Source organism: Cetorhinus maximus, chromosome 8 (assembly GCF_964194155.1).
Source record: "Cetorhinus maximus chromosome 8, sCetMax3.hap1.1, whole genome shotgun sequence".
Lineage (NCBI taxonomy): Eukaryota > Metazoa > Chordata > Chondrichthyes > Lamniformes > Cetorhinidae > Cetorhinus > Cetorhinus maximus.
In genome coordinates, this window is record NC_135886.1 from 53,778,917 (window position 1) to 53,804,583 (window position 25,667).

At 44.5% G+C, this 25,667-nt stretch overlaps 1 protein-coding gene across 1 annotated transcript in view; it reads left to right on the plus strand.

Annotated features, from left to right (window-relative positions):
* Positions 1–6,586: 6,586 nt before the first annotated feature.
* The window catches only part of LOC144683646 (leukocyte surface antigen CD53-like), an 88,608-nt gene continuing 69,527 nt past the window's right edge, over positions 6,587–25,667 (plus strand). Inside the window, exon 1 of the mRNA XM_078546894.1 lies at positions 6,587–6,747. The gene's annotated coding sequence lies outside the window, so the exon portion shown is untranslated. The remainder of the gene's footprint in view (positions 6,748–25,667) is intronic.

Genomic DNA, 25,667 nt, shown 5'->3' on the forward strand with positions numbered 1-25,667 from the left:
CCTCATAATGTTATGAAGCTCAATAATGTCACCCCTCAATCTCCTCTGCTCTAGGGGAAATATCCCCAGTCTATGCTATGTGTCCTCATAACTCCAACTCTCCAGCCCAGCCAGCATTCTGGTCAACGACCTCTGCACTCTCTCCACTCCAATCACATCCCTCCTATGAAGCACTGATCACAACTGAACGCAGAACTATAGCTGTGGCCTCGGCAGTGTTTTCTGCACTTGCAACATGACCTCCCTGTTCCTATAACCTATTCCTCGACTAATAAAGGCAAGTACGGCATTTACCTTCTTAAATGCCTTACGTACCTGTCCCGCTACCTTAACGGGCCTGTCGACATGCCCAGCAAGGTCCCTCTGATCCTCGTTACTTTCCACGGTCGTACCATTCCTCGTGTATTCCCGTACCATGTTTGTCCTGCCTAAGTACATCGCCTCACACTTATCCACATAACATTCCATTTGGCATTCCTTAGGCCATCTGACCAGCCCGTCTGTATCCGCCTGTAATGTTTGGGCCTCCTCCTGACTATTTGCCACCCCACCAATGTTCTGGGAGATTGAGTGCATAATGAGCCTGGGGGAAGGGGATGAAGTGTGTCAGTGTTTGGACGCTAACTGATCCACTGTCCTTGTTGTTATTTTCAGCATCATCAGAGGCTGGTGACCAGGCTCGATTCCAGATGCCCCCTCTCACACCTGAGGGCCCTGCACTGTAACCTGCGTCGCACCATTTCTGAGAGGTAGGCACCAGCGCAAATACTAGCACATCGGTGGGAATTGCAACATCGGCTAGTGTCCCGGGGCACAGTGGAGAGGGCACTTCACAATCGCTGGAGGAGCTGGCAGAGACAGAGAGTGCCGATGGCGCCAGCAGTCGGAGGACTGTAGGGGACCAGGCACATGCTGAGTCGGGGCGTGATGATGTGCCTCTGGAGTCGTCCGCGACGGAGCAGCTGCAGGAAATGCGGCCAGGTGTGCGGGAGCACCTGGGGGTGTTGCATGAGACTATGCTTCGCTTGGTGTCCATGGTGAAGGAGTCCATGAAGAGCATCAGTGATGCCATGAGCCTCATGTCAGAGCGTCATGCTTCCTCCATGGAGAGAGTGGCGATTCTCCTGGAGAGGGGCTTCCAGGAGAACAAGCAGCTTCTCCTCGGGATACACTCAGACCTGCAAGCCCTCACAGCGCCAGTGGCCACAGCTGGTCATTGGCAATGTGGGAGATGGTCTGGGCACCAAGTTTCCCAGCTCAGTGTCCATCCATCCATGGTGAGCAGGGAGGTCTGAAGCAACCTCACGTTGGCGCAGCAGCTGCCTGTCGTCTCTGCGGGCTCCTCTCAGGGCACTGCAGATGAGGGCAGCAGCTCCTCCACTTGAGACTGCAACAACTGGGGAGATGCCAGTCATGGCATTGGCCACTCCCTCCTAGGCAGGGCCAGCACTGGCTCCATGGGCCAGAGGACGACCGCCAAGGCCATCGAGGCCAACAGGACAGCAGGCTGTCTCGGATGACACTCCCAGCGATGGGGCAGCACCAAGACGTAGCACCTGTAAACGTAAGCATAAGCGACCTTAGGCACACCACGGGTTTGTCACTGGTGCTTTTGTGTTGGCCCTAGATTAAGGAGTTATTATTTCTTGCTGTTGTAAAACATTTTGCTTTCATTTTGTTGGACCATATGATAGAGAAAATTAAATCCAGATACGTTACCATGGCTGAGGGTGGCTCCTTTGTTCTGCATTTGTATGTTTCACATACATGTCGAGTGTTTGAGTGGACATTGATGTTTATGTCCAACGCCCTTAGTTGCAGCTGATGAAGTGGCAGATTTAGCACTTAAGTGCCGTGTATGCAAGTGCCAGGCAATGCTGGTCCTCCTGATCCATTTGTGTGGAGCTAGCTGAAGGTTCATTGGATTAAAGTCTCCTGGGTATCCCTGCCTCCTTGGTGTAGTCCCAGGTCAGTGATCAGCCCTTCATCATTGCCTTGTGCTTCCTCATTCTCCGAATCAGTGCTGGACTCATCGTGTGCAGCCGTATTCACAGCGTCAACGTCTTCATCGTCCACTGCGTCCCCCCTTTCCAGCGCAAGATTGTGCTGCATGGAACCACTATCACCGACACACGATCTGGGGGGGGTACTGGAGTGCGCCCCCTGAGTGGTCCAGGCATCGGAAGCACATCTTGAGAAGACCGATGGCTCTCTCCACCACAGCCCTTGTGGAGGTGTGGCTCCTATTGTACCTCTGCTCAGCTTCTGTTCTCGGATGACGAAGAGGAGTCATGAGCCACCTTCACAGGGGATAGCCCTTGTCACCCAGCAGCCACCCATCCAGCCGGGCTGGAGCACTGAAGAGCCCCAGCACCTGGGAGTGTCTGAGGATGTAGGTGTCGTGGGAGCTGCCTGGGTACCTTACACAGACTTGCAGAATCTGCATCCTGTGGTCACACACTATCTGCACGTTCATGGGTTGGAAGCCCTTCCTGTTGACAAAGGCACTGGGTTCACCTGCTGGCACCTTAATGGCCACATGTGTGCAGTCTATTGCACCCTGGACGCGGGGTAAGCCAGCAATGGCCGCGAAGCCTCTGGCTCGCTGTGTCCAACTTGCCTGGTCACAGCAGAAGTGGATGAAGGTGGATACCCATCTGAACTGAGCATCTGTAATCTGCTTGACACAAGTGTGGACAGCTGATTGGGAGACACCGCAAAGATCACCCACTGAACGCTGGAAGGATCCAGAGGCATAGAAGTGGAGAGCAGCTGGGACCTTCAGGGCCGCTGGCATGGGGTGTCCACCCGTACGGTTAGAAGAGATCTCAGAGCCAATCATCTGACAGATATAGTTGACTGCCTCCCTTGACAGTCGGAGCCTCCTTCAGTACTGCACCTCAGACATATTGAGGTAGTTGCTTCTCTGCCTGTATACCCTGGCAGCAGGATAGTGGTGTCTTCTGCGGCCCCTTCTGCCTTGAACTACCTCTTGGCCCTTTGCACCTTGTGCCTGTGCCTGTACTCCCAAAGGTGGCTCCCCTGGAGGCTGATTGTGCACTCCTGGCCTCCTCCTCATTGTAGCCCTCCCTTCCTCCTCAGAGGAGCTGCCTCCAGTAGACATGTCAGAACCCATACCCAGGCTAAATGGAGGCCTCCGGAAAGCTGCAGGCCCGATAAAAATTCCTAACTGCAGAGTGCTGAGTTGAAGGTTCAAAACACACAGAAAGCTGCTGGAATTCGTTCTGAACTGCTACAGATCACACAGGCAAGTTTAAAATACTTTCTGCAATAAACACCCACAGACCAGATTGACAACCCCATTGAGCCCTCTAATCCCGCCCATGGATAAGTTTTATTAAAAAGTCTCTTACCCGCCTGCCCGTTGCGCCATTTAGGACTGAGATGACAAGAAACTTCTTCACTCAGAGGTTGGTGAACCTGTGGAATTTTCTACCACAGAAGGTTGTGGAGACCAAGTCACTGAATATATTTAAGAAGGAAATGGATTTCTGGTTGTTAAAGGTGTCGAGGGGCATGGGGAGAGCAGGGGACTATGGAGTTGAGATACAGGATCAGCTATGATCATATTGAATGGTGGAGCAGACTTGAAGGGCCGAATGGCCTACTCCTGCTCCTATTTTCTATGTTTCTATGCTCAGTTTAGGTTTTGCTAGGACTACTCAGTTCTAGACCTCCATACAGCCTCAATCCTAACATGGACTAAAGAGCTGAATTCCAGATGTGACAGTGACTGCCCTTAACATCATTGCAGCATTTGACCGAGTGTGGCATCAAGGAACCCTAACAAAATGGAAGCAAAAGGGAAATCTCTACACTTGTTGGAGTCATACTTTGCACAAAGGAAGATGGTTGTGGTTGTTGAAGGTCAATCTTCTTCTTCTCCCAGGACATCACTGCAGGAGTTCCTCAGGGTAGTGTCCTCGGCCCAACCATCTTCAGCTGCTTCACCAATGACCTTCCTTCCATCATGAGGTCAGAAGTTCACTGATAATTGCACATGGTTCAGCACCATTCGCAACTCCTCAGATACTGAAGCAGTCCATGTCCAAATGCAGCAAGACCTGGACAATATTCAGGTTTGGGCTGACAAGTGGTAAGTAACATTTGTGCCACACAAGTGTCAGGCAATGACCATCTCCAACAAGGTAGAATCTAACCATCTCCCTTTGACATTCAATTGCATTACCATCACTGAATACCCCACTATCAACATCCTGGGTGTTACCATTGACCAGAAACTGAACTGGACTAGCCATATAAATACTGTGGCTACAAGAGCAGGTCAGAGGCTAGGAATCCTGCAGCAATTAACTCACCTCCTGACTCCCCCAAGCTTGTCCACCATCTACAAGGCACAAGCCAGGAGTGTGATGGAATAGTCCCCACTTGCCTGGATGAGTGCAGCTCCCACAACACTCAAGAAGCTCAACACCATCCAATACAAAGCAGCCCACTTGATTGGCACCCCATTCACCACCTTAAATATTCACTTCCTCCACCAGCAGTGCACAGTGACAGCAGTGTGTACCATCTACAATTTGCATTGATCAACTGGCCAAGGCGTCTGAGACAGCATCTTCCAAACCTGTGACTTTCACCACCCAGAAGGGCAAGGGCAGCAGACCACCACCTGCAAGTTCTCCTGCCTTAATAACATAGATAGAGATACAGATTAATGGAAATGCTATGCCCATAACATAGAAAACAAAGGGCAGAATCTTCTGGCTGGCATGCGGGTGGCGGAGCCCGCACGCCAGCACTTAAAATGTCGTGCACTGATGTCGCGTGAGGCGTCCCAACGTCAGCGCACAGCACTGCGATATTTCGGTCGGCGGGCGGGCTATGCAGCGCCCGTTATTAATTAAAGGTGTCGTTAAGGCCATTAACTCTCCAATAGACCAGGATTTTGAGAAGCCCGTGCGAACTTCGGGTCAGCGCACGGGCCCAACAGGCAGGTGGGTAGGTGATTTTTTTTACAAACCTCATCCAGTGGCGGGATGAAGTTTGATATCAGAATTTAAAAATTGTTATAAAGTTTTTGTGTATTTCATTAACATGTTCCATCTCGTGTGACATTTTCACATGAGGGGGGCATGTTAATGATTTTTTCATTTTTCTGTTTTTAGAGTTTCACTGGTTTTCAGCGATCTCCCTGAGGCTGCACTTAGCCTCAGGGAGATGTGCACTTTTTCATGCGCATGTGCGAAAGAGCGCACTCTGACAGTGCACCACCCCTCTGTACAGGAAGCGCATAGCACTTCCCATCGAGCATCACACTGGACGGGCCTTAATTGGCCCGCCCAGTTAAAATGGCGGCGGGGCCCGTTTCGGCAGCGGCGATCGGCTGCCCGCCCGCCGCCAAGCCGGTGGGGCCCGCCCGCCCATCAAGGGCAAAATTCTGCCCAATGTGTGTAACATTTGTAGTATTTACCCTTCAATTTTCTTGCACACCTATCAATTAAATATTATTCTCTTCCAACCATGGTATCACCTCGATTTTAAATCCTCATTCTTGTTTTAAAATTCTGATCCTTGTTTTCAAATCCCTCCATGGCCTGACCCTTCCCTGTCTCTAACCTCCTCCAATCCCACAACCCTCTGAGCTATTTCCACTCCTCTGATTCTGGCCCCTTGAACATCCCGATTTTAATTGCTTCATCACTGGTTGCATTGCCTTCACCTCCCTGGGCCCTAATCTCTGGAACCATTCCTCCTTTCTATCTCGTTTTCTTTCTTTAAAATGTTCCGACAACCCACTTTGACCATGCTTTTGGCCATCTGCCCTAATATCTCCTCCTGTGACTCAGTGTCAAATTCTGTTTGGTTTCATTCCTGTGAAGCACCTCGGTGTGTTTTCTTCTGTAACATATGCTAAACATGAATTTAAATGTGAAACACAATTTGAAACTGCTTTATGATTTCATGGTAACAGTTGAGAGGTCAATGCTATTCTTAGGAAATCACTTTAACAGAAAATGTTTGGGGTTTTCCATTGAGAGGTTTCTAATGCATGTGTTGTTATATACCATGCAGCTATCAGCAAGGGACCCATGTGACTTTCCCAATGTTAGTTTTGCTATCTGTGAATATCATTTCACAGTAAATCAATTGGACCTAAGTTGCCATTACCCTAAGTTGAAGCACCAATGATTTTCATAAATCGTAAACCTAACATTAGAAAGGTCACATGGTCCCTCGCTGATAGCCCCATGGTATTTCGCAACACATGCATTAGAAATCTCTCAATGGAAAATCCCAACCATCTTATGACTCTATCCATTGCATATGAGTTGTTTGAGCTGTTTAAATGAAGCTGTGCTTATACACAAAACCTGACCAAACTAGACCATGCAATGAATTACGTTGGCAGCAGCAACACAGGAAGTCTTACTCAAGCAGCCCTCCCATTTTGTTCTAACTGGCAAAGACGTAGTGAGCAACGAAACTATTCGCTAAACAGGAATCTGCTGTCACTGTGTTGCAATATCATTAGCGTGACATAAATGCATTATAACTTCCCCCCTTCCCCCCTTCCCCCCGCCCTGCTCAGGCTGACAGGAAAGGGAACTAGCTACAAAAGACTGAAAGCAAGAAGCAGTTGTTAAAAAAAAAAAGCTTCCTTCAGAGCGGAACAACAAAACGTCCAGCGACCTGAGGCTCTGAGAAACCGGGCACGTTGGTGAATTCAGTGGGAGATTTCCGAGCAGACCAGTCACTGCCAAGGTATGGATCAGATTGTGTTAAACTGCAGCTCCCTCCAACAGCCCAGGCAGAGTTCAGTAGAGATGAGAAAGCAGAAGGAAAAACCAGTAAAACTTGGAAATGACTGTTACTGGTCCGAGCTGGAGTCCCATTTTAAGGTATATAAGACCAATTCGGACCAGTACCAGTCATTTCCCAAGTTTTACTGGATTTTCTTCTAGGCTAAAAAGTTCAATTATTTTGTCAAATCAGCGATAGATTGCTTAGTGATAAAAGCAAAGAACTGTGGATGCTGGAAATCTAAAACAAAAACAGAAACAGAAATACCTGGAAAAACTCAGCAGGTCTGGCAGCATCGGCGGAGAAGAGCACAGTTGACGTTTCGAGTCCTCATGACCATTCAACAGAACCATTCTGAATGGTTCTGTTGAAGGGTCATGAGGACTCGAAACGTCAACTGTGCTCTTCTCCGCCAATGCTGCCAGACCTGCTGAGTTTTTCCAGGTATTTCTGTTTCTGTTTTTGTTATAGATTGCTTAGTGTTCAGTTGCTCAGTATTCAGGGACAAACGCAGCCATGGCTCACGTGTAGCTCTGTGTGTCACAGGTCCTGGGTTCAAACCCTCACTCCAGAGATACTTGAGAACAAAGTTTAGGCTGAGTCTCTCTCCAGTGCAGCACTGAAGGAGTGTCGTCTTTTGAATGAGATTTTTAAACCAGGGCTCCTACCTACCATCTGCTTGTAAAAAAAATGCCTTGGCATTATATCGAAGAAGAACAGGCGAGTTCTTCCCTTCTGATCTGGCCAATATTTATTCGTCAGTCAACATCAGTAGAACAGATCATCCGGTCACTGTCAGGTTGCTGTGTATAAACTAACTGCCCTTTATTACAACAGTGACTACACTTCAAAAAATGCTTCTTTTTTAATTCTTTCATGGGCTGTGGGCATCGCTGGCAAGGCCAACATTTATTGCTCATCCCTAATTGCCCTTGAACTGAGTGGCTTGTTAGGCCATTACAGAGGGCAGTTAAGGGTCAACCACATTGCTGTGGGTCTGGAGTCACATGTAGGCCAAACCAGATGAAAGGACATTAGTGAACCAGATGGGTTTTTACAACATTTGATGATAATTTCATAACACCATTACTTTCAATTTCAATTTTTATTTTAATGAATTGAATTTAAATTCCACCAGCTGTCATGGTGGGACTTGAGCCCATGTCCCTGGGGCATTAGGCTGGGTCCCTGCATTACTAGTTCAGTGACACTACCATCTCCGCCCCCTTGTAAACAGCAAGGTGCCTTGGGGCATCCTAAGGTTGCGAAAGGAGATATATAAATGCAAGTCTTTCTATTAAGTAGAAGGAATATTGGAAATGTGGAATAAAAACAGAAGATAGTGGAAGTACCCAAGAAGTAAAGGGGGCCATTTAACCTAAAACTCCCTTAAACGTCCTGCCCCTATCCACGCTGGGTAGAAAATTGAAGCAATTAGATCATCTGCCTAGCTGCTTCCCATTAACTTCAACAGCAATTAAAACAGACAGAGTGTTAAAGAGGCAGCTAATGTGATCACATCAGGATCCAACTGGGCAGGCTTAGAATCATATAGCAGAGCATTCGGCCTATCGTGCTTGTGACAGCTCCTTGAAAGTAGTCCTACTCCCCTGCTTTCACCCCATAGCCCTGTATATTTTACCCTTTAGGTGCCTATCCAATCCCTTCTGAAAGTTATGAGCCTGTTCCACCTGGTCCGAACTGGTCTTGTATACTTTAAATGGAACAACAGTAAGAACTGGAAAGTAAGAGCACTGGTCCACACTGTTTCTTTTCCTTCTGGGTAGTGAATTCCACATCATAACAATGCGCTGTGTAAAGGATGTCTCCTCATCTCCTTTCTGCTCCTGTTTGTCAAATATCTTAAATCTGCATTGTCCGTTTAACAACCATCCGCTCCTCTTTACTGTTTCCCACAAAAGTCTTCATGATTTTGCACATCTCAAATTTCCCTTCATCTCCTCTGCCCTGAGGGGAACATCCCCAGCTTCCCCTGTCTCTCCATATAACTAACGTCCCTCTTCCCTCTAGGATATCTCCCCTTAAGCCTCTGTAAGGTTAGGTTAGGCTGAAATGAGCCGCCATGATTTGAGCAGCAGTCCTACCCCTGAGTGGACTCACTACACTTGGTCCAGATGGAGGGGCCTCAGGTAAAACTCAACCTGCTCTTCTGTCATTCAGCCACTGATTGACCCACCTGGTATTTCCAGCAACTTCTATTGATTCTCTTCCAGTTGTCAGCCAAAGCAGACATGTGGCCACTAGGTGGCAGGACAGGAGGACAAGGTGGTGAAGAAAGCATATGGAATGCTTTCCTTTACTGGGCGAGGTATTGAATAAAAAAGCAGGGATGTAATGATGGAACTGTATAAAACGCTGGTTAGGCCACAGATGGAATTTTGTTTACAGTTCTGGTCACCACATTAGTTACTGGAAGCCAGTGTCCAGTGGCGTACCACAGGGATCTCTGCTAGGTCCCCTATTATTCGTCATTTATATAAACGACATAGATGACTATGCTGGGGGGTTGGATTAGTAAGTTTGCGGATGACACAAAGATTGGCAGGGTGGTTAACAGTGAGGTTGAGTGTCTTGGGCTACAGGAAGATATAAATGGGAAGGTCAAATGGGCAGGTAAGTGGCAGATGGAATTTAACCCTGAAAAGTGTGAGGTGATACACTTTGGAAGGAGTAATTTGATAAGGAAGTATTCAATGAATGGCATGACACTAGGAAGTTCTGATGAACAAAGGGACCTTGGCATGTGTGTCCATAGATCTCTGAAGGCAGGGGGGCATGTTAGTGGGGTGGTGAAAAAGGCATATGGGACACTTGCCTTGTTCAATTGAGGTATAGATTACAAAAGTAGGGAGGTCATGTTGGAGCTGTATAGAACTTTGGTGAGGACCTCCCTGTCGCTTGCCATTTTAACACTCCACCCTGCTCTCTTGCCCGCATGTCTGTCCTTGGCTTGCTGCATTGTTCCAGTGAAGCTCAACGCAAACTGGAGGAACAGCACCTCATCTTCCGACTAGGCATTTTACAGCCTTCCGGACTGAATATTGAGTTCAACAACTTTAGATCTTGAACTCCCTCCTCCATCCCCACCCCCTTTCCGTTTCTTCCCCCTCCCTTTTGTTTTTTCCAATAATTTATATAGATTTTTCTTTTCCTACCTATTTCCATTATTTTTAAATGTATTCCACCCATGGTTTATTTCACCCCACCCCCACTAGAGCTACCTTGCTCGTCCTGCTCTCCAATCTTAATTAGCACATTCTTTTAGATAATATCACCACCTTCAACACTTCTTTGTTCTTTTGTCTGTGACATCTTTTGGTTATCTGCTCCTATCACTGCTTGCTTGTCCCAACACCCCCCCCGCCCTTCCCCTTAAACCAGCTTATATTTCACCCCTTTCCTATTTCTACTTAGTTCTGTTGAAGGGTCATGAGGACTCGAAACGTCAACTTTGCTTTTCTCCGCCGATGCTGTCAGACCTGCTGAGTTTTTCCAGGTATTTCTGTTTTTGTTTTGGTGAGGCCACAGCTGGAGTACTGTGTGCAGTTCTGGTCACCACATTATAGGAAGGATGTGATTGCACTGGGGGGGGTGCAGAGGAGATTCACCAGGATGTTGCCTGGGATGAAACATTTAAGTTATGAAGAGAGGCTGGATAGACTTGGATTGTTTTCGTTGGAGCAGAGAAGACTGAGGGGCGACCTGATCGAGGTGTACAAGATTATGAGGGACATGGACAGGGTGGATAGGGAACAGCTGTTCCCCTTAGTTGAAGGGTCAGTTACGAGGCGACAGATTTGGTCCCAGTGGACTGGGCAGGAAGACTATAAGGTAGGACAGTTGATGAACAGTGGCAGATATTTAAGGAGATATTCATTTCCTCCCAAGTAAAATATATCCCAATGAGGAAGAAAGATGGTAAGAGGGGGAAAGAGCATCCATGACTAAGCAAGGAAGTTAAAGCTAACTTAAAGGCAAAAACTAACGCATACCAAATTGCAAAGGTCAGTGGCAGGCTGGAAGATTGGGAAACTTTTAAAGATCAACAAAGGGTTACTAAAAAAATAATAAAAAGAGTAAAGGTAAATTATGAAAGAAAATTAGCGCGAAATGTAAAAAACTGATAGTAAAAGTGGAGGACACTAGTACCACCCCAAGAGTAACAGGTAGTGCAGAGGATATAGAGAAGGAGGAATTTAGAACAATCACCATCACTAGAGAAAAAGTACTGAGCAAACTATTGGGATTAAAGGGTGACAAGTCCCCAGGACCTGATGGCCTACATCCCAGGGTCTTAAAGGAAGTGGCAGCAGAGATAGTGGATGGATTGGCTATAATATTCCAAAATTCCCTGGATTCTGGAAAGGTTCCAGTGGATTGGAAAAATGCTAATATAATGCCCTTATTCAAAAAGAGGGGGAGGCAGAAAGTAGGAAACTATAGACCAGTTAGTTTAATGTCTGTCATTGGGAAATTGTTGGAATCCATTATTAAGGAAGTAGTAATGGGACATTTGGAAAGTCAAAATGCAATCCATCAGAGTCAGCATGGTTTTATGAAGAGTAAATCTTGTTTGACTAATTTGCTAGAGTTCTTTGAAGATGTGACAAACAAAGTGGATAATAGGGATCCTGTAGATGTAGTATGTCTGGACTTCCAGAAGGCCTTTGATAAGGTGCCGCACAGAAGATTAATACACAAGATAAGATCACACGGAGTTAGGGGTAATATATTAGCTTGGATAGAGGATTGGCTAACCAACAGAAAGCATAGAGTCGGGATAAATGGGTCTTTTTCTGGATGGCAAGCTGTAACTAATGGGGTGCCACACTGTTCGGTCCTTGGGCCCCAACTATTTACAATCTTGATTAATGACTTGGATTCAGGGGTAGAAGGTACTATAGCTAAATTTGCAGATGACACCAAAATAGGTGGTAAAATAAGTTGCAAGGAAGAAATAAGAAATTTACAAATGGATATGGACAGGTTAGGTGAATGGGCCAAAATTTGGCAGATGGGGTTTAACGTGGATAAGTGTGAGGTTATCCATTTTGGTCGGAAGAACAAAAAGGCAACTTATTATTTAAATGGAGAGAAACTTCAGAATGCTTCAGTGCAGAGGGATCTGGGTGTCCTCGTGCATGAATCGCTGAAAGCTAGTATGCAGGTACAGCAGGTAACAAGGAAGGCAAATGGAATTTTGGCGTTTATTGCTAAAGGAATAGAGTATAAAAATAGAGAAGTGTTGTTGCAACTGTACAAGGCATTGGTGAGACCGCACCTGGAGTACTGTGCACAGTTTTGGTCCCCTTACTTGAGGAAGGATATAGTTGCAATGGAGGCAGTTCAGAGGAGGTTCACTAGATTGATTCCAGAGATACGGGGCTTGTCTTATGAGGAGAGATTGAACAGTTTAGGCCTATGCTCGCTGGAGTTTAGAAGGGTGAGAGGAGATCTAATTGAGGTATATAAGATGCTAAAGGGGATAGACAAAGTAGACGTGGAGCGGATGTTTCCCCTTCTGGGGCATTCTAGAACAAGAGGCCATAGTTTTAGGCTAAGGGGTGGTAGATTTAAATCAGAGGTGAGGAGGAATTACTTTTTCTCAAAGGGTCGTGAATCTGTGGAGTTCACTATCTCAGAGTGCAGTGGATGCCAGGACGCTGAATAAATTTAAGGAGGAGATAGACAGATTTTTGATTAGTAATGGGTTGAAAGGTTAGGGGGAGAGAGCGGGAAATTGGAGTTGAGGCCGAAATGAGATCAGCCATGATCGTAATGAATGGCGGGGCAGGCTCGAGGGGCTGAATTGCCTACTCCTGCTCCTAGTTCTTATGTTATGTTCTTATAAGTTCAAGGTGGGGGGCTGGAGGTTGAGGGGGGATGTGAAGAAAAACCTTTTTACTCAGAGGGTGGTGACGGTCTGGAATGCGCTGCCTGGGAGGGTGGTGGAGGCGGGTTGCCTCACATCCTTTAAAAAGTACCTGAATGAGCATTTGGCACGTCATAACATTCAAGGCTATGGGCCAAGTGCTGGTAAATGGGATTAGGTAGGTAGGTCAGGTGTTTCTCACGTGTCAGTGCAGACTCGATGGGTCGAAGGGCCTCTTCTGCACTGTGTGATTCTGTGATTACAAGAAGGACATAATTGCTCTGGAGAGATTGCAGAGGAGATTTGCAAGAATGTTGGCAGGGCTTGAAAATTGCAGCTATGAGGAGAGATTGGATAGGTTAGGGTTATTTTCCTTAGAACAGAGGAGGCTAAGCGGTGAGCTAATTGATGTGTATAAAATTATGAGGGGCTGAGACAGAGTAGACAGGAAAGACCTGTTACCCCTAGCTGAGGGGTCAATTACCAGGGGACAGAGATCTAAGGTGATTGGTAGAAGGATTAGAGAGGACTTGAGGAAAAACATTTTCATCCAGAGGGTGGTGGGTGTCTGGGATTCACTGCCTAAGTTGGTGGTTGAGGCTGAAACAGTCAACTCATTTAAAAGGTACCTGGATCTGTATCTGAAGTGCTGTAACCTGCAAGGCTACAGACCAGGTGCTAGAAAGTGGGATTAAAATGAGCAGCTAGCTTCTTATTTCTCTTTTGGCCAGCGCAGACATGATGGGCTGAATGGCCTCTTTCTGCACTGTAACTTTTCTGTGGTTCTATGGATATTTCTAAAAGGGGGTCTCCTGACAGGACTGGAAAGCTGGGTTTGGGAAGCTGCTGCACCGGTAGGCTTGAGTTTAATGTGTTTGGGACAAGCCAGTGAAGAAAGGTTTGTGATCAGGGTATTCCCAGTCTTTAAATCTATTGGGAATGTAGGGGGAACTTATTGGCTTCGCTAAGCGTACTTGAACACAAGGCAGATGTTAGGTGTCTAACAAATACCCTCTGAACATTATATTCCGGTAAGAGGAAGATGGCCGGGGCTGCATGGAAAGAGCAGTATTTCGACTAAATGGGCAGCCCTAACCGAGAGCTACTATGAACACCATTGGCTGAATGACCTCTGTCTGCGATGCAATATTCGATAAATATGATAGTTCCTCATTGCTGACTGGAAGGCTAAATCTGGTTAGAATTGTGCATTACGTAGGAATGGCCTGTTATTTCTAGACAGGGCAGTCAGTAATCTAGCCAGGGAGATTTCAGTTATATTTCACTGTACTGAGTGTTACTTTGACATAATGAAGGGAGCACTCAAAAAAACAACAGGAAGATATTGTCCTTGCATTCAAACTGTAGCTATGTTGTTGATGTGGTTTGCTGGTTAGAGTTACCATTACATGGCAGCAAACAGAAACTGTTGTTACATTGATACCACATGAATCATTCCCAAGTAACAAACTCCAGCGAGCTCATCGCTATTTCCCCATCAACAAACTCCAGCAAAACTCATCACTATCTCCCCTATAACAAACTCCAGCAAACCCCATCACGATCTCCCCTATAACAAACTCCAGCAAACCCCATCACGATCTCCCCTATAACAAACTCCAGCAAAACTCATCACTATCTCCCCTATAACAAACTCCAGCAAACCCCACCACGATCTCCCCAATAAGAAACATCAGCAAAACTCATCACTTACTAACGACAAACTCCAGCAAAACTCATCACTAACTAAATAACAACAAACTCCAGCAAAACTCATCACTATCACCCCAATAATAAAATCCAGCAAACATCATCAGTAACACCCCAATAACAAACGCCACCAAACCTCATGACTATCTCCTTAATAAAAAACTCCAGTCAACCTCCTCACTATCTCCAGAATACCAAACTCCAGCGATACTCATCGCTAACTCCCTAATAACAAATTCCACCAAACCTCATCACTATCTCCCCAAAATCAAGCTCCAGCAAACCTCATCACTATCTCCCTAATAACAAATTAAAACAAACCTCATCACTATCTCCCTAATAACAAATTAAAGCATACCTCACCACGATCTCCCTAATAACAAATTAAAGTAAACCTCATCACTCTCTCCCTAATAACAAATTAAAGTAAACCTCACGACTATCTCCCTAATAACAAATTAAAGCAAACCTCACCACTATCTCCACAACAAAAAACCTCAGCAAAACTCATCACCATCTCCCCAAAAACAAACTCCAGAACTTCATCACTATCTCCCCAACAACAAACTCCAGCAAAACTCATCACTATCTCCCCAAAAACAAACTCCAGCAGAACTCATCACTATCTCCCCAAAAACAAACTCCAGTAAACCTTATCACTATCTCCCCAATACCAATCTCCAGCAAAACTCATCACCTTCTCCCTAATACCTAAATGCAGCAAACCTCAGCACTATCACCCCAATAACAAACTCCAGCAAACCTCATCACTATCTCCTAAATAACAATCTCTAGCAAAACTCATCACCTTCTCCCTAATAACAAACTCCAGCAAACCTCATCACATTACCCCCAATAACAAACTGCAGCAAAACTCACCACAATCTCCCTAATAACAAACTCTAGCAAATCTCATCACTATCTCCCCAAAAACAAACTCCAGTGAAGCTCATCATGATCTCCCGAATACCAGACTCCCGCAAACATCATCACTATCTCCCTATTACCAAACTCCAGCAAACCGCATCACTATCTCCCCAAAAACAAACTCCAGCAAAACTCATCACTATCTCCCCAAAAACAAACTCCAGCAAAACTCATCACTATCACCCAAAAAACAAACTCCAGCAAACCTCATCGCTATCTCCCCAATAACAAACTCCAGCAAACCTCATCACTATCTCCCCAATAACAAACTCCAGCAAACCTCATCACTATCTCTCCAATAACAAACTCCAGCAAACCTCATCACTATCTCTCCAATAACAAACTCCAGCAAACCTCGTCACAATCTCCCCAACAACAAACTCCAGCAAACCCCTTCACTATCTCCCCAAAACCAAACTCCAGCAAACTTCATCACTATCTCCCCAAGAACAAACTCCAGCAAACCTCATCACTGTCACCTGAAAAACCAAACTCCAGCAAAACTCATCACTATCTTCCCAAAAACACACTCGAGTAAATCTGATCACTATCTTCCCAATAACAGACTCCAGCAAACCTCATTACTATTTCCCTGATAAAAAACTCAACAAAACCGCATCGCTGTCTCACCAATAACAAATTCCAGCAAATCTCATCAAAGTCACCCTAATAACAAACTCCAAAAAACTTCATCATTATCTCTCCAATAACAAACTCCAGCAAACCTCATCACTATCAACCCAATAACAAACTCGAGGAAACCCAATCACTAGGTCCCCTGTAACAAACTCCAGCAAAATTCGTCACTATCTACCTAATAACAAATTCCAGCAAACCCCATCACTATCTCCCTAATGACAAACTCCAGCAAACCCCATCACTATCTCCCTAATGACAAACTCCAGCAAACCCCATCACTATCTCCCTAATAACAAACTCCAGCAAACCCCATCACTATCTCCCCATTACCAAACTCCAGCAAACCTCATCACTATCTCCCCAAGAACAAACTCCAGCAAACTTCATCACTATCTCCCTAAAAACAAACTCCAGCAAACCTAAGCACTATCTCCCCAAAAACAAACTCCAGCAAACCTCATCACTATCTCTCCAATAACAAACTCCAGCAAACCTCATCACTATCTCCCCAAAAACAAACTCTAGCAAACCTCATCACTATCTCTCCAATAACAAACTCCAGCAAACCTCATCACTATCTCCCCAAAAACAAACACCAGCAAACCTCATCACTATCTCCCAAAAAACAAACTCCAGCAAACCTCATCACTATCTCCCCAATAACAAACTCCAGCAAACCCCATCACTATCTCCCCAAAAACAAACTCCAGCAAACCTCATCACTATCTCCCGAAAAACCAAACTCCACCAAACCTCATGACTATCTCCCCAAAACCAAACTCCAGCAAACCTCATGACTATCTCTCCAATAACAAACTCCAGCAAACCTCATCACTATCTCTCCAATAACAAACTCCAGCACACCTCATGACTATCTCCCCAAAACCAAACTCCAGCAAACCTCATCACTATCTCCCCAAAACCAAACTCCAGCAAACCTCATCACTATCTCCCTAATAAAAAACTCCATCGAACCCAATCACTGTCTCCCCAATAACAAATTCCAGCAAATCTCATCACTGTCACCCTAATAACAAACTCCAGCAAACCCCTTCACTATCTCCCCAATAACAAACTCCAGCAAACCTCATCACTATCTCCCAAATACCAAACTCCACCAAACCTCATCACTATCTCCCCAAGAACAAACTCCAGCAAACCTCATCACTATCTCCCCAAGAACAAACTCCAGCAAACCTCATGACTATCTCCCCAAAACCAAACTCTAGCAAACCTCATCACTATCTCCCCAATAACAAACTCCAGCAAACCCCATCACTATCTCCCCAAAAACAAACTCCAGCAAACCTCATCACTATCTCCCGAAAAACCAAACTCCACCAAACCTCATGACTATCTCCCCAAAACCAAACTCCAGCAAACCTCATGACTATCTCTCCAATAACAAACTCCAGCAAACCTCATCACTATCTCCCCAATAACAAACTCCAGCAAACCTCATCACTATCTCTCCAATAACAAACTCCAGCAAACCTCATCACTATCTCTCCAATAACAAACTCCAGCAAACCTCATCACAATCTCCCCAACAACAAACTCCAGCAAACCCCTTCACTATCTCCCCAAAACCAAACTCCAGCAAACTTCATCACTATCTCCCCAAGAACAAACTCCAGCAAACCTCATCACTGTCACCTGAAAAACCAAACTCCAGCAAAACTCATCACTATCTTCCCAAAAACACACTCGAGTAAATCTGATCACTATCTCCCCAATAACAGACTCCAGCAAACCTCATTACTATTTCCCTGATAAAAAACTCAACAAAACCGCATCGCTGTCTCACCAATAACAAATTCCAGCAAATCTCATCAAAGCCACCCTAATAACAAACTCCAAAAAACTTCATCATTATCTCTCCAATAACAAATTCCAGCAAACCTCATCACTATGTCGCTCATAACAAACTCCAGCAAACCTCATCACTATCAACCCAATAACAAACTCCAGCAAACCCCTTCACTATCTCCCCAAAACCAAACTCCAGCAAACTTCATCACTATCTCCCCAAGAACAAACTCCAGCAAACCTCATCACTGTCACCTGAAAAACCAAACTCCAGCAAAACTCATCACTATCTTCCCAAAAACACACTCGAGTAAATCTGATCACTATCTTCCCAATAACAGACTCCAGCAAACCTCATTACTATTTCCCTGATAAAAAACTCAACAAAACCGCATCGCTGTCTCACCAATAACAAATTCCAGCAAATCTCATCAAAGTCACCCTAATAACAAACTCCAAAAAACTTCATCATTATCTCTCCAATAACAAACTCCAGCAAACCTCATCACTATCAACCCAATAACAAACTCGAGGAAACCCAATCACTAGGTCCCCTGTAACAAACTCCAGCAAAATTCGTCACTATCTACCTAATAACAAATTCCAGCAAACCCCATCACTATCTCCCTAATGACAAACTCCAGCAAACCCCATCACTATCTCCCTAATGACAAACTCCAGCAAACCCCATCACTATCTCCCTAATAACAAACTCCAGCAAACCCCATCACTATCTCCCCATTACCAAACTCCAGCAAACCTCATCACTATCTCCCCAAGAACAAACTCCAGCAAACTTCATCACTATCTCCCTAAAAACAAACTCCAGCAAACCTAAGCACTATCTCCCCAAAAACAAACTCCAGCAAACCTCATCACTATCTCTCCAATAACAAACTCCAGCAAACCTCATCACTATCTCCCCAAAAACAAACTCTAGCAAACCTCATCACTATCTCTCCAATAACAAACTCCAGCAAACCTCATCACTATCTCCCCAAAAACAAACACCAGCAAACCTCATCACTATCTCCCAAAAAACAAACTCCAGCAAACCTCATCACTATCTCCCCAATAACAAACTCCAGCAAACCCCATCACTATCTCCCCAAAAACAAACTCCAGCAAACCTCATCACTATCTCCCGAAAAACCAAACTCCACCAAACCTCATGACTATCTCCCCAAAACCAAACTCCAGCAAACCTCATGACTATCTCTCCAATAACAAACTCCAGCAAACCTCATCACTATCTCTCCAATAACAAACTCCAGCACACCTCATGACTATCTCCCCAAAACCAAACTCCAGCAAACCTCATCACTATCTCCCCAAAACCAAACTCCAGCAAACCTCATCACTATCTCCCTAATAAAAAACTCCATCGAACCCAATCACTGTCTCCCCAATAACAAATTCCAGCAAATCTCATCACTGTCACCCTAATAACAAACTCCAGCAAACCCCTTCACTATCTCCCCAATAACAAACTCCAGCAAACCTCATCACTATCTCCCAAATACCAAACTCCACCAAACCTCATCACTATCTCCCCAAGAACAAACTCCAGCAAACCTCATCACTATCTCCCCAAGAACAAACTCCAGCAAACCTCATGACTATCTCCCCAAAACCAAACTCTAGCAAACCTCATCACTATCTCCCCAATAACAAACTCCAGCAAACCCCATCACTATCTCCCCAAAAACAAACTCCAGCAAACCTCATCACTATCTCCCGAAAAACCAAACTCCACCAAACCTCATGACTATCTCCCCAAAACCAAACTCCAGCAAACCTCATGACTATCTCTCCAATAACAAACTCCAGCAAACCTCATCACTATCTCCCCAATAACAAACTCCAGCAAACCTCATCACTATCTCTCCAATAACAAACTCCAGCAAACCTCATCACTATCTCTCCAATAACAAACTCCAGCAAACCTCATCACAATCTCCCCAACAACAAACTCCAGCAAACCCCTTCACTATCTCCCCAAAACCAAACTCCAGCAAACTTCATCACTATCTCCCCAAGAACAAACTCCAGCAAACCTCATCACTGTCACCTGAAAAACCAAACTCCAGCAAAACTCATCACTATCTTCCCAAAAACACACTCGAGTAAATCTGATCACTATCTCCCCAATAACAGACTCCAGCAAACCTCATTACTATTTCCCTGATAAAAAACTCAACAAAACCGCATCGCTGTCTCACCAATAACAAATTCCAGCAAATCTCATCAAAGCCACCCTAATAACAAACTCCAAAAAACTTCATCATTATCTCTCCAATAACAAATTCCAGCAAACCTCATCACTATGTCGCTCATAACAAACTCCAGCAAACCTCATCACTATCAACCCAATAACAAACTCCAGCAAACCCCTTCACTATCTCCCCAAAACCAAACTCCAGCAAACTTCATCACTATCTCCCCAAGAACAAACTCCAGCAAACCTCATCACTGTCACCTGAAAAACCAAACTCCAGCAAAACTCATCACTATCTTCCCAAAAACACACTCGAGTAAATCTGATCACTATCTTCCCAATAACAGACTCCAGCAAACCTCATTACTATTTCCCTGATAAAAAACTCAACAAAACCGCATCGCTGTCTCACCAATAACAAATTCCAGCAAATCTCATCAAAGTCACCCTAATAACAAACTCCAAAAAACTTCATCATTATCTCTCCAATAACAAACTCCAGCAAACCTCATCACTATCTCCCCAATAACAAACTCCAGCAAACCTCATCACTATCTCTCCAATAACAAACTCCAGCAAACCTCATCACTATCTCTCCAATAACAAACTCCAGCAAACCTCATCACAATCTCCCCAACAACAAACTCCAGCAAACCCCTTCACTATCTCCCCAAAACCAAACTCCAGCAAACTTCATCACTATCTCCCCAAGAACAAACTCCAGCAAACCTCATCACTGTCACCTGAAAAACCAAACTCCAGCAAAACTCATCACTATCTTCCCAAAAACACACTCGAGTAAATCTGATCACTATCTCCCCAATAACAGACTCCAGCAAACCTCATTACTATTTCCCTGATAAAAAACTCAACAAAACCGCATCGCTGTCTCACCAATAACAAATTCCAGCAAATCTCATCAAAGCCACCCTAATAACAAACTCCAAAAAACTTCATCATTATCTCTCCAATAACAAATTCCAGCAAACCTCATCACTATGTCGCTCATAACAAACTCCAGCAAACCTCATCACTATCAACCCAATAACAAACTCCAGCAAACCTCATCACTATCTCCCGAAAAACCAAACTCCACCAAACCTCATCACTATCAACCCAATAACAAACTCCAGGAAACCCAATCACTAGGTCCCCTGTAACAAACTCCAGCAAAATTCGTCACTATCTACCTAATAACAAATTCCAGCAAACCCCATCACTATCTCCCTAATGACAAACTCCAGCAAACCCCATCACTATCTCCCTAATGACAAACTCCAGCAAACCCCATCACTATCTCCCTAATGACAAACTCCAGCAAACCCCATCACTATCTCTCTAATGACAAACTCCAGCAAACCCCATCACTATCTCCCTAATGACAAACTCCAGCAAACCTCATCATTATCTACCTAATAACAAACTCCAGCAAACCCCATCACTATCTCCCTAATGACAAACTCCAGCAAACCCCATCACTATCTCCCCATTACCGAACTCAAGCAAACCTCATCACTATCTCCCCCATAAAAACTCCAGCAAATCTCATCACTATATCACTAAGAAAAAACTCCACCGAACCCAACAATGTTTCCCCAATAACAAATTCCAGCAAATCACATCACTGTCACCCTAATGAACTTGGGAAAACCTAATCATTATCTCTCCAATAATAAACTCGAGCAAATCCCATCACTATCTCCTTAATAACAAACTCAACCAAACCTCTTGACTATCTTCCCAAAACCAAACTCCAGCAAACCTCAGCACTACCTCCCCAATTACAAACTCCAGCAAAACCCATCACTATTTCCCAAATACCAAACTCCAGCAAAACTCATCATTATCTCCCTGATAACAATCTCCAGCAAACCTCAACACTATCTCCCTGATAACAATCTCCAGCAAACCTCATCACTATCTCCCCAAAAACAAACTCCAGCAAAACTCATCACTATCTCCCTAATAAAAAACTCCACTGAACCCCATCACTGTCTCCCAAATACCAAACACCAGCAAACCTCAGCACTATCTCTGTAATAAGAAACTCCATCAAACCTCATCACTATCTCCCGAATAAAAAACTCCACCAAACCCCATCACTGTCTCGTCAATAACAAATTCCAGCAATTCTCATCACGGCCTCCCTAATAACAAACTACAGCAAACCTCATCACTATCTCTCCAATAACAAACTCCAGCAAACCTCATGACTATCTCCCCAAAACCAAACTCTAGCAAACCTCATCACTATCTCTCCAATAACAAACTCCAGCAAACCTCATCACTATCTCCCCAAAAACAAACTCCAGCAAACCTCATCACTATCTCCCCAATAACAAACTCCAGCAAACCTCATCACTATCTCCCCAAAAACAAACTCCAGCAAACCTCATCACCATCTCCCGAAAAACCAAACTCCACCAAACCTCATGACTATCTCCCCAAAACCAAACTCCAGCAAACCTCATGACTATCTCTCCAATAACAAACTCCAGCAAACCTCATCACTATCTCTCCAATAACAAACTCCAGCAAACCTCATCACTATCTCCCCAAAAACAAACTCCAGCAAACCTCATCACTATCTCCCTAATAAAAAACTCCATCGAACCCAATCACTGTCTCCCCAATAACAAATTCCAGCAAATCTCATCACTGTCACCCCAATAACAAACTCCAGCAAACCTCATCACTATCTCCCAAATACCAAATTCCACCAAACCTCATCACTATCTCCCCAAGAACAAACTCCAGCAAACTTCATCACTATCTCCCCAAGAACAAACTCTAGCAAACCTCATCACTACCTCCCTAAAAACAAACTCCAGCAAACCTCATCACTATCTCCCCAATAACAAACTCCAGCAAACCCCATCACTATCTCCCCAATAACAAACTCCAGCAAACCTCATCACTATCTCCCGAAAAACCAAACTCCACCAAACCTCATGACTATCTCCCCAAAACCAAACTCCAGCAAACCTCATCACTATCTCCCTAATAAAAAACTCCATCGAACCCAATCACTGTCTCCCCAATAACAAATTCCAGCAAATCTCATCACTGTCACCCTAATAACAAACTCCAGCAAACCCCTTCACTATCTCCCCAATAACAAACTCCAGCAAACCTCATCACTATCTCCCAAATACCAAACTCCACCAAACCTCATCACTATCTCCCCAAGAACAAACTCCAGCAAACCTCATCACTATCTCCCCAAGAACAAACTCCAGCAAACCTCATGACTATCTCCCTAAAAACAAACTCCAGCAAACCTCATCACTATCTCCCCAATAACAAACTCCAGCAAACCCCATCACTATCTCCCCAAAAACAAACTCCAGCAAACCTCATCACTATCTCCCGAAAAACCAAACTCCACCAAACCTCATGACTATCTCCCCAAAACCAAACTCCAGCAAACCTCATGACTATCTCTCCAATAACAAACTCCAGCAAACCTCATCACTATCTCCCCAATAACAAACTCCAGCAAACCTCATCACTATCTCTCCAATAACAAACTCCAGCAAACCTCATCACTATCTCTCCAATAACAAACTCCAGCAAACCTCATCACAATCTCCCCAACAACAAACTCCAGCAAACCTCATCACTATCTCTCCAATAACAAACTCCAGCAAACCTCATCACAATCTCCCCAACAACAAACTCCAGCAAACCCCTTCACTATCTCCCCAAAACCAAACTCCAGCAAACTTCATCACTATCTCCCCAAGAACAAACTCCAGCAAACCTCATCACTGTCACCTGAAAAACCAAACTCCAGCAAAACTCATCACTATCTTCCCAAAAACACACTCGAGTAAATCTGATCACTATCTCCCCAATAACAGACTCCAGCAAACCTCATTACTATTTCCCTGATAAAAAACTCAACAAAACCGCATCGCTGTCTCACCAATAACAAATTCCAGCAAATCTCATCAAAGCCACCCTAATAACAAACTCCAAAAAACTTCATCATTATCTCTCCAATAACAAATTCCAGCAAACCTCATCACTATGTCACTCATAACAAACTCCAGCAAACCTCATCACTATCAACCCAATAACAAACTCCAGGAAACCCAATCACTAGGTCCCCTGTAACAAACTCCAGCAAAATTCGTCACTATCTACCTAATAACAAATTCCAGCAAACCCCATCACTATCTCCCTAATGACAAACTCCAGCAAACCCCATCACTATCTCCCTAATGACAAACTCCAGCAAACCCCATCACTATCTCCCTAATGACAAACTCCAGCAAACCTCATCATTATCTACCTAATAACAAACTCCAGCAAACCCCATCACTATCTCCCTAATAACAAACTCCAGCAAACCCCATCACTATCTCCCCATTACCGAACTCAAGCAAACCCCATCACTATCTCCCCCATAAAAACTCCAGCAAATCTCATCACTATATCACTAAGAAAAAACTCCACCGAACCCAACAATGTTTCCCCAATAACAAATTCCAGCAAATCACATCACTGTCACCCTAATGAACTTGGGAAAACCTAATCATTATCTCTCCAATAATAAACTCGAGCAAATCCCATCACTATCTCCTTAATAACAAACTCAACCAAACCTCTTGACTATCTTCCCAAAACCAAACTCCAGCAAACCTCAGCACTACCTCCCCAATTACAAACTCCAGCAAAACCCATCACTATTTCCCAAATACCAAACTCCAGCAAAACTCATCATTATCTCCCTGATAACAATCTCCAGCAAACCTCAACACTATCTCCCTGATAACAATCTCCAGCAAACCTCATCACTATCTCCCCAAAAACAAACTCCAGCAAAACTCATCACTATCTCCCTAATAAAAAACTCCACTGAACCCCATCATTGTCTCCCAAATACCAAACACCAGCAAACCTCAGCACTATCTCTGTAATAAGAAACTCCATCAAACCTCATCACTATCTCCCGAATAAAAAACTCCACCAAACCCCATCACTGTCTCGTCAATAACAAATTCCAGCAATTCTCATCACGGCCTCCCTAATAACAAACTACAGCAAACCTCATCACTATCTCTCCAATAACAAACTCCAGCAAACCTCATGACTATCTCCCCAAAACCAAACTCTAGCAAACCTCATCACTATCTCTCCAATAACAAACTCCAGCAAACCTCATCACTATCTCCCCAAAAACAAACTCCAGCAAACCTCATCACTATCTCCCCAATAACAAACTCCAGCAAACCCCATCACTATCTCCCCAAAAACAAACTCCAGCAAACCTCATCACCATCTCCCGAAAAACCAAACTTCACCAAACCTCATGACTATCTCCCCAAAACCAAACTCCAGCAAACCTCATGACTATCTCTCCAATAACAAACTCCAGCAAACCTCATCACTATCTCTCCAATAACAAACTCCAGCAAACCTCATCACTATCTCCCCAAAAACAAACTCTAGCAAACCTCATCACTATCTCTCCAATAACAAACTCCAGCAAACCTCATCACTATCTCCCCAACAACAAACACCAGCAAACCTCATCACTATCTCCCCAAAAACAAACTCCAGCAAACCTCATCACTATCTCCCCAATAACAAACTCCAGCAAACCCCATCACTATCTCCCCAAAACCAAACTCCAGCAGACCTCATCACTATCTCCCTAATAAAAAACTCCATCGAACC